This window comes from Halictus rubicundus, unplaced genomic scaffold (genome assembly GCF_050948215.1).
Source record: "Halictus rubicundus isolate RS-2024b unplaced genomic scaffold, iyHalRubi1_principal scaffold0044, whole genome shotgun sequence".
Lineage (NCBI taxonomy): Eukaryota > Metazoa > Arthropoda > Insecta > Hymenoptera > Halictidae > Halictus > Halictus rubicundus.
This window is the reverse complement of record NW_027488585.1, coordinates 86067-96056: the sequence shown is the minus strand read 5'-3', so window position 1 is coordinate 96056 and position 9990 is coordinate 86067.

The following is a 9990-nucleotide window of genomic DNA, read 5'->3' as shown; positions in this document are numbered from 1 at the left end:
TCCTCTATCCTATAATATCCCCTATCCTATCCAATCCTCTATCCTATCCTCTACCCTATCCTCTATCCTATCCTATCCTCTATCCAATCCTATCCTCTATCCTATTCTATAGTCTACCCTATCCTATCCGCTATCCTATCCTATCCTCTTTCCTATCCTATCCTCTACCCTATCCTATCCTCTATCCTATCCTATAATCTATCCTATCGTATCCTATATCCTATCCTATCCTCTATCCTATCCTTTCCTCTGTCCTATCCTATCCTCTATCCTATCCTATCCTCTATCGTATCCTATCCTCTATCCTATCCAATCCTATATCCTATCCGATCCGTTATCCTATCCTATCCTCTATCCTATCCTATCCTCTATACTATCCAATCACCTATCCGATCCTCTATCCTATCCTTTCCTCTATCCTATCCTATCCTCAATCCTATCCTATCCTCTATCCTATCCTGTCCTCCATCCTATTCTATACTCTATCCTATCCTATCGTCTATCCTATCCTATCCTCTATCCTATCCTATCCTCTATCCTATCCTATCCTCTTACCTATCCTATCCTCTATCCTATTCTATATACCATCCGATCCTATCCGAGCCTCTATCTTATCCTATCCTCCATCCTATATTATCCTCATTCCTATCCTATCCTCATTCCTATCCTATCCTCTATCCTATCCTATCCTCTATCCTATCCTATCCTCTATCCTATCCTATCCTGTATCCTATCGTATCCTATCCTCTATCCTATCCTATCCTCTATCGTCTCCTGTCCTCTATCCTATACAATCCCCTATCCTATCCTCTATCCGATCCTATCCTCTATCGTATCCTATACTCTATCCTATCCAATCCCCTATCCTATCCTCTATCCTATCCTATCCTCTATCCTATACTATCCTCTATCCTATCCTATCCTCTATCCTATACTATCCTCTATCCTATCCTATCCTCTATCCTATACTATCCTCTATCCTATCCTATCCTCTATCCTATCCAATAACCTATCCAATCCTCTATCCTATCCTTTCCTCTATCCTATCCTATCCTCAATCCTATCCTATCCTCTATCTTATCCTATCCTCTATCCTATTCTATAATCTATCCTATCCTATCCTCTATCCTATCCTATCCTCTATCCTATCCTATACTGTATGCTATCCTATCCTCTATCCTATCCTATCCTCTATCGTCTCCTGTCCTCTATCCTATACAATCCCCTATCCTATCCTCTATCATATCCTCTATCCTATCCTATCCTCTATCCTATCCTATCCTCTATCCTATCCTATCCTCTATAATATCCTATCCTCTATCCTATCCTATACTCTATCCTATCCTATCCTCTATCCTATCCTATCCTCTATGCTATCCTATACTGTATCCTATCCTATCCTCTATCCTATCCTATCCTCTATCCTATCCTATCCTCTATCGTCTCCTGTCCTCTATCCTATACAATCCCCTATCCTATCCTCTATCGTCTCCTATCCTCTATCCTATCCAATCCCCTATAATATCCTCTATCCTATCCTATCCTCTATCCTATCCTATACTCTATCCTATCCTATCCTATATCCTATCCTATCCTCTATCCTATCCTTTACTCTATCCTATCCTATCCTCAATCCTATCCTATCATCTATCCTATCCTATCATCTATCCTATTCTATACTCGATCCTATCCTATTATCTATCCTATCCTATCCTCTATCCTATCCTATCCTCTATCCTATCCAATAACCTATCCAATCCTCTATCCTATCCTTTCCTCTATCCTATCCTATCCTCAATCCTATCCTATCCTCTATCTTATCCTATCCTCTATCCTATTCTATAATCTATCCTATCCTATCCTCTATCCTATCCTATCCTCTATCCTATCCTATACTGTATGCTATCCTATCCTCTATCCTATCCTATCCTCTATCGTCTCCTGTCCTCTATCCTATACAATCCCCTATCCTATCCTCTATCATATCCTCTATCCTATCCTATCCTCTATCCTATCCTATCCTCTATCCTATCCTATCCTCTATCCTATCCTATCCTCTATAATATCCTATCCTCTATCCTATCCTATACTCTATCCTATCCTATCCTCTATCCTATCCTATCCTCTATCCTATCCTATACTGTATCCTATCCTATCCTCTATCCTATCCTATCCTCTATCCTATCCTATCCTCTATCGTCTCCTGTCCTCTATCCTATACAATCCCCTATCCTATCCTCTATCGTCTCCCATCCTCTATCCTATCCAATCCCCTATAATATCCTCTATCCTATCCTATCCTCTATCCTATCCTATACTCTATCCTATCCTATCCTATATCCTATCCTATCCTCTATCCTATCCTTTACTCTATCCTATCCTATCCTCAATCCTATCCTATCATCTATCCTATCCTATCATCTATCCTATTCTATACTCGATCCTATCCTATTATCTATCCTATCCTATCCTCTATCCTATCCTATCCTCTATCCTATCCTATACTCTATCCTATCCTATCCTATATCCTATCCTATCCTCTATCCTATCCAATCCCCTATCCTATCCTCTATCCTACCCTATCCTCTATCGTATCCTATCCTCTATCCTATCCAATCCTATATCCTATCCTATCCTCTATCCTATCCTATACTCTATCCTATCCTATCCTCTATCCTATTCTATACTCGATCCTATCCTCTTATCTATCCTATCCTATCCTCTATCCTATCCTATCCTCTATCCTATCCTATCCTCTATCCTATCCAATCCCCTATCCTATCCTCTATCCTATCCTATCCTCTATCGTATCCTATCCTCTATCCTATCCAATCCTATATCCTACCCTATCCTCTATCCTATCCTATCCTCTATCCTATTCTATCCTCTATCCTATCCTACCCTTTATCCTATCCTATCCCCTATCCTATCCAATCCTATATGCTATCCTATCCGCTATCCTATCCTACCCTCTATCCTATCCAATCACCTATCCGATCCTCTATCCTATCCTTTACTCTATCCTATCCTATCCTCAATCCTATCCTATCCTCTATCCTATCCTATCCTCTATCCTGTTCTATACTCGATCCTATCCTATTATCTATCCTATCCTATCCTCTATCCTATCCTATCCTCTATCGCATCCTACCCTCTATCCTATCCAATCCTACATCCTATCCTATCCTCTATCTTATCCTATCCTCTATCCTATTCTATAATCTATCCTATCCTATCCTCTATCCTATCCTATCCTCTATCCTATCCTATACTGTATGCTATCCTATCCTCTATCCTATCCTATCCTCTATCGTCTCCTGTCCTCTATCCTATACAATCCCCTATCCTATCCTCTATCATATCCTCTATCCTATCCTATCCTCTATCCTATCCTATCCTCTATCCTATCCTATCCTCTATCCTATCCTATCCTCTATAATATCCTATCCTCTATCCTATCCTATACTCTATCCTATCCTATCCTCTATCCTATCCTATCCTCTATCCTATCCTATCCTCTATCCTATCCTATACTCTATCCTATCCTATCCTATATCCTATCCTATCCTCTATCCTATCCTTTACTCTATCCTATCCTATCCTCAATCCTATCCTATCATCTATCCTATCCTATCATCTATCCTATTCTATACTCGATCCTATCCTATTATCTATCCTATCCTATCCTCTATCCTATCCTATCCTCTATCCTATCCTATACTCTATCCTATCCTATCCTATATCCTATCCTATCCTCTATCCTATCCAATCCCCTATCCTATCCTCTATCCTACCCTATCCTCTATCGTATCCTATCCTCTATCCTATCCAATCCTATATCCTATCCTATCCTCTATCCTATCCTATACTCTATCCTATCCTATCCTCTATCCTATTCTATACTCGATCCTATCCTCTTATCTATCCTATCCTATCCTCTATCCTATCCTATCCTCTATCCTATCCTATCCTCTATCCTATCCAATCCCCTATCATTTCCTCTATCCTATCCTATCCTCTATCGTATCCTATCCTCTATCCTATCCAATCCTATATCCTATCCTATACTCTATCCTATCCTATCCTATATCATATCCTATCCTCTATCCTATCCAATCCCCTACACTATCCTATCCTCTATCGTATCCTATCCTCTATCCTATCCAATCCTATATCCTACCCTATCCTCTATCCTATCCTATCCTCTATCCTATTCTATCCTCTATCCTATCCTACCCTTTATCCTATCCTATCCCCTATCCTATCCAATCCTATATGCTATCCTATCCGCTATCCTATCCTACCCTCTATCCTATCCAATCACCTATCCGATCCTCTATCCTATCCTTTACTCTATCCTATCCTATCCTCAATCCTATCCTATCCTCTATCCTATCCTATCCTCTATCCTGTTCTATACTCGATCCTATCCTATTATCTATCCTATCCTATCCTCTATCGTATCCTATCCTCTATCGCATCCTACCCTCTATCCTATCCAATCCTACATCCTATCCTATCCTCTATCCTATCCTATCCTCTATCCTATTCTATCCTCTATCCTATCCTACCCTTTATCCTATCCTATCCCCTATCCTATCCAATCCTATATGCTATCCTATCCGCTATCCTATCCTACCCTCTATCCTATCCAATCCCCTATCCTATGCTCTATCCGATCGTACCCTATCCTCTATCCTATTCTATCCCCTATCCTATCCTATCCGATATCCTATCCTATCCTATCCTATCCTCTATCCTATCCTATCCTCTATCCTATCCAATCCCCTATCCTATCCAATCCTATATGCTATCCTATCCGCTATCCTATCCTACCCTCTATCCTATCCAATCACCTGACCGATCCTCTATCCTATCCTTTACTCTATCCTATCCTATCCTCTATCCTATCCTATCCTCTATCCTATCCTATCCCCTATCCTATTCTATACTCGATCCTATCCTTTTATCTATCCTATCCTATCCGTTATCCTATTCTATCCACTATGCTATCCAATCCCCTATCCTATCCGCTATCCGATGCTATCCTATATCCTATCCTATCCTCTATAATTTCGTATCCTATATCCTATCCTATCCGCTATCCTGCCCTATCCTCTATCCTATAATATCCCCTATCCTATCCAATCCTCTATCCTATCCTCTACCCTATCCTCTATCCTATCCTATCCTCTATCCAATCCTATCCTCTATCCTATTCTATACTCTACCCTATCCTATCCTCTATCCTATCCTATCCTCTATCCTATCCTATCCTGTATCCTATCCTATTCTATCCTCTATCCTATCCTACCCTTTATCCTATCCTATCCCCTATCCTATCCAATACTATATGCTATCCTATCCGCTATCCTATCCTACACTCTGTCCTATCCAATCCCCTATCCTATGCTCTATCCGATCGTATCCTATCCTCTATCCTATTCTATCCTCTATCCTATCCAATCCCCTATCCTATCCGCTATCCGATGCTATCCGCTATCATATCCTATCCTCTATAATTTCGTATCCTATATCCTATCATATCCGCTATCCTGCCCTATCCCCTATCCTATAATATCCCCTATCCTATCCAATCCTCTATCCTATCCTCTACCCTATCCTCTATCCTATTCTATCCTCTATCCTATCCAATCCCCTATCCTATCCTCTATCCTATCCTATCCTCTATCCTATCCAATCCCCTATCCTATCCTCTATCCTATCCTATCCTCTATCCTATACTATCCTCTATCCTATCCTATCCTCTATCATATCCAATAACCTATCCAATCCTCTATCCTATCCTTTCCTCTATCCTATCCTATCCTCAATCCTATCCTATCCTCTATCTTATCCTATCCTCTATCCTATGCTATCCTCTATCCTATCCTCTATCATATCCTATGCTCTATATTCTCCTATCCTCTATCCTATCCTATCCTCTTTCGTGTCCTGTCCTCTATCCTATACAATCCCCTTTCCTATCCTCTATCCTATCCTCTATCCTATCCTATCCTATCCTCTATCCTATCCTATCCTCTATCCTATCCTATCCTCTATCCTATCCTATCCTCTATAATATCCTATCCTGTATTCTATCCTATACTCTATCCTATCCTATCCTCTATCCTATCCTATCCTCTATCCTATCCTATACTGTATCCTATCCTATCCTCTATCCTGTCCTATCCTCTATCGTCTCCTGTCCTCTATCCTATACAATCCCCTATCCTATCCTCTATCGTCTCCTATCCTCTATCCTATCCAATCCCCTATAATATCCTCTATCGTGTCCTATCCTCTATCCTATCCAATCCCCTATCATTTCCCCTATCCGATCCTATCCTCTATCGTATCCTATACTCTATCCTATCCAATCCCGTATCCTATCCTCTATCCAATCCTATCCTCTACCCTATCCTATCCTCTATCCTATCCAATCCCCTATCCTATCCTCTATCCTATCCTATCATCTATCGTACCCTATCCTCTATCCTATCGTATCCTCTATCCTATCCTATCCTCTATCCTATCCTATCCTCTATCCTATCCAGTCACGTATCCGATCCTCTATCCTATCCTTTACTCTATCCTATCCTATCCTCAATCCTATCCTATCATCTATCCTATCCTATCATCTATCCTATTCTATACTCGATCCTATCCTATTATCTATCCTATCCTATCCTCTATCCTATCCTACCCTCTATCCTATCCTATACTCTATCCTATCCTATCCTATATCCTATCCTATCCTCTATCCTATCCAATCCCCTATCCTATCCTCTATCCTACCCTATCCTCTATCGTATCCTATCCTCTATCCTATCCAATCCTATATCCTATCCTATCCTCTATCCTATCCTATACTCTATCCTATCCTATCCTCTATCCTATTCTATACTCGATCCTATCCTATTATCTATCCTATCCTATCCTCTATCCTATCCTATCCTCTACCCTATCCTATCCTCTATCCTATCCAATCCCCTATCCTATCCTCTATCCTATCCTATCCTCTATCGTATCCTATCCTCTATCCTATCCAATCCTATATCCTATCCTATACTCTATCCTATCCTATCCTATATCATATCCTATCCTCTATCCTATCCAATCCCCTACACTATCCTATCCTCTATCGTATCCTATCCTCTATCCTATCCAATCCTATATCCTACCCTATCCTCTATCCTATCCTATCCTCTATCCTATTCTATCCTCTATCCTATCCTACCCTTTATCCTATCCTATCCCCTATCCTATCCAATCCTATATGCTATCCTATCCGCTATCCTATCCTACCCTCTATCCTAACCAATCACCTATCCGATCCTCTATCCTATCCTTTACTCTATCCTATCCTATCCTCAATCCTATCCTATCCTCTATCCTATCCTATCCTCTATCCTGTTCTATACTCGATCCTATCCTATTATCTATCCTATCCTATCCTCTATCCTATCCTATCCTCTATCGTATCCTACCCTCTATCCTATCCAATCCTATATCCTATCCGATCCGTTATCCTATCCTATCCTCTATCCTATTCTATCCTCTATCCTATCCAATCCTATATCCTATCCGATCCGTTATCCTATCCTATCCTCTATCCTATTCTATCCTCTATCCTATCCGACCCTTTATCCTATCCTATCCCCTATCCTTTCCAATCCTATATGCTATCCTATCCGCTATCCTATCCTACCCTCTATCCTATCCAATCCCCTATCCTATGCTCTATCCGATCGTATCCTATCCTCTATCCTATTCTATCCTCTATCCTATCCAATCCCCTATCCTATCCGCTATCCGATGCTATACTCTATCCTATCCTATCCTCTATAATTTCGTATCCTCTATCCTAACCTATCCTCTATCCTATCCAATCCTATATCCTATCCTATCCGCTATCCTGTCCTATCCTCTATCCTATAATATCCCCTATCCTATCCAATCCTCTATCCTATCCTCTACCCTATCCTCTATCCTATCCTATCCTCTATCCAATCCTATCCTCTATCCTATTCTATAGTCTACCCTATCCTATCCGCTATCCTATCCTATCCTCTATCCTATCCTATCCTCTACCCTATCCTATCCTCTATCCTATCCTATAATCTATCCTATCGTATCCTATATCCTATCCTATCCTATATCCTATCCTATCCTCTATCCTATCCTATCCTCTATCCTATCCTATCCTCTATCGTATCCTATCCTCTATCCTATCCAATCCTATATCCTATCCGATCCGTTATCCTATCCTATCCTCTATCCTATTCTATCCTCTATCCTATCCGACCCTTTATCCTATCCTATCCCCTATCCTTTCCAATCCTATATGCTATCCTATCCGCTATCCTATCCTACCCTCTATCCTATCCAATCCCCTATCCTATGCTCTATCCGATCGTATCCTATCCTCTATCCTATTCTATCCTCTATCCTATCCAATCCCCTATCCTATCCGCTATCCGATGCTATACTCTATCCTATCCTATCCTCTATAATTTCGTATCCTCTATCCTAACCTATCCTCTATCCTATCCAATCCTATATCCTATCCTATCCGCTATCCTGTCCTATCCTCTATCCTATAATATCCCCTATCCTATCCAATCCTCTATCCTATCCTCTACCCTATCCTCTATCCTATCCGATCCTCTATCCAATCCTATCCTCTATCCTATTCTATAGTCTACCCTATCCTATCCGCTATCCTATCCTATCCTCTATCCTATCCTATCCTCTACCCTATCCTATCCTCTATCCTATCCTATAATCTATCCTATCGTATCCTATATCCTATCCTATCCTATATCCTATCCTATCCTCTATCCTATCCTATCCTCTATCCTATCCTATCCTCTATCGTATCCTATCCTCTATCCTATCCAATCCTATATCCTATCCGATCCGTTATCCTATCCTATCCTCTATCCTATCCTATCCTCTATACTATCCAATCACCTATCCGATCCTCTATCCTATCCTTTCCTCTATAATATCCTATCCTCAATCCTATCCTATCCTCTATCCTATCCTGTCCTCCATCCTATTCTATACTCTATCCTATCCTATCCTCTATCCTATCCTATCCTCTATCCAATCCTACCCTCTACCCTATCCTATCCTCTATCATATCCTCTATCCTATCCTATCCTCTATCCTATCCTATCCTCTATCCTATCCTATCCTCTAACCTATTTTATCCTCTATCCTATTCTATCTACCATCCGATCCTATCCGAGCCTCTATCTTATCCTATCCTCCATCCTATATTATCCTCATTCCTATCCTATCCTGATTCCTATCCTATCCTCTATCCTATCCTATCCTCTATCCTATCCTATCCTCTATCCTATCCTATCCTGTACCCTATCGTATCCTATCCTCTATCCTATCCTATCCTCTATCGTCTCCTGTCCTCTATCCTATACAATCCCCTATCCTATCCTCTATCGTCTCCTATTCTCTATCCTATACAATCCCCTATCCTATCCTCTATCGTCTCCAATTGTCTATCCTATCCAATCCCCTATCCTATCCCCTATCCGATCCTATCCTCTATCGTATCCTATACTCTATCCTATCCAATCCCCTATCCTATCCTCTATCCTATCCTATCCTCTATCCTATACTATCCTCTATCCTATCCTATCCTCTATCCTATACTATCCTCTATCCTATCCTATCCTCTATCCTATCCAATAACCTATCCAATCCTCTATCCTATCCTTTCCTCTATCCTATCCTATCCTCAATCCTATCCTATCCTCTATCTTATCCTATCCTCTATCCTATTCTATAATCTATCCTATCCTATCCTCTATCCTATCCTATCCTCTATCCTATCCTATCCTCTATCCTATCCTATACTGTATGCTATCCTATCCTCTATCCTATCCTATCCTCTATCGTCTCCTGTCCTCTATCCTATACAATCCCCTATCCTATTCTCTATCATATCCTCTATCCTATCCT